The sequence below is a fragment of the Talpa occidentalis genome, unplaced genomic scaffold (genome assembly GCF_014898055.3).
Source record: "Talpa occidentalis isolate TD23 unplaced genomic scaffold, MPIMG_talOcc4v2.1 talOcc4.18, whole genome shotgun sequence".
In the NCBI taxonomy this organism is placed as follows: Eukaryota; Metazoa; Chordata; class Mammalia; order Eulipotyphla; family Talpidae; genus Talpa; species Talpa occidentalis.
In genome coordinates, this window is record NW_023601851.1 from 3,605,074 (window position 1) to 3,606,626 (window position 1,553).

The window sequence follows — 1,553 nt, forward strand, 5'->3', positions numbered from 1 at the left end:
TTCTGTGAAATCTGAATTGATTGCTGCCACAAATGTAGGGGTAGCAAGTAATTATTCCTGGGGTTATTCAAAGGAAGTGACTGAAACAACTTGAAGGGGGCAAACTCTGTCACGCATGGGATAGGGAATGGGAGGATAAATGGGCAAACCGCTGCTACAATCCTTATTTCTATAAAATACAAATATAATCACAAGACTAAATCTTTAAATTTTCTCTTACTAAACTGTGTGAACAATGTCTATATACAAATGTCATAAGGTAAATATCAAGAAGTTTTGTGGAATGTTTTGTTGAAATAATTTAAAAAATATATGAAACCAAATTAAATGAACATATACATTTGAATGTAGAGAGCAAAATCAATTTAACAAATATGGATTATTAATACTTATACATATTTTATTGATTTTGATTTTTGATATATAAATTTATGTTTGCTGCTGTTAGATTTTTTTTTAAGATTTATTTATTTAATCATACAAACACTGGGTACAGTCAGAAGCGCGGGAGGGTAAGAGAATTCACCAGAGCCAGAGCGGGGAGCAGAGCAGGCAGACTGATGAAGTACACTGCTGAAGGGAGCAGTGAGCACGGTAGGAGAGCTCTGTGCCCCATGTGGGACCCTCACCTGAAGCCAGGGATGGAACTGGCGCTGCACAGGCTGCAGGCAGCTTCACAGCCCAGAGATCAACCACTGCGCCACTGGGGAGGCCCTGCTGTTAGATGTTTTTTAATGATTTATTTTTATTTATACAAGTACTGGGGTACAGTCAGAGGCGTGGGAGGGTGAGAAAATTCACCAGAGACAGAGCGGGGATGCTGCTGTTAGATTTTAACAGCAATCCTAAACCAGTCATGAAATTCCAAGTAGAACTATTATTGGAATTTAATTTAATTGATTAAAAATGCATTTTCTTATAAAATGTCTTTAATGTTCAATCACAAAGGATAGCATATATTATTTTCGAATTGTGAAATATAGGAGGAAATCTTCCACCTCTTCTTGGACACTGAGTAATCAAATTATAATTAGATTGCTTAGTGAAGGAGATGTTATTTTAATGTCATGCACAGGGGAACTCCAATGATTTTGCAGGTCCTGATTTCAACCAAAAAAAAAGGAGCATAAACCATAAGGTAAGTAGTCCTGGCTGTCAAGAAGAGAGGGAAAGAGGACTTCACATGACAAAGAGAGGATAACTTCACTTTGCTCTCAACTAGAGAACATGTTTACAGATAAAATTACACCTGTGTGATACACCCAAAACTATATTCATTTAGCTCATAAAAGGGGGAATTGTGATTGATTCTTCAATTAAGAATAGGGCAGAAGCTTGCAGACTATCTCTTCTTCAATTAAGAGGACAAAAGGAGTAAGACAAGGACAAGAGATTATCTCAACTTTGTAGGTTTTCATTGCTCTTAACTCAAAATTTTATTTATTCTTTAGGCAATGGAAACAAGGTCTTCCAGAGGTCCAAGAGGCCTCAATTGACATTAGTTCTACATACTAAGGTGACATATTCTAGAAAAAGACCTATTTTGGATATAC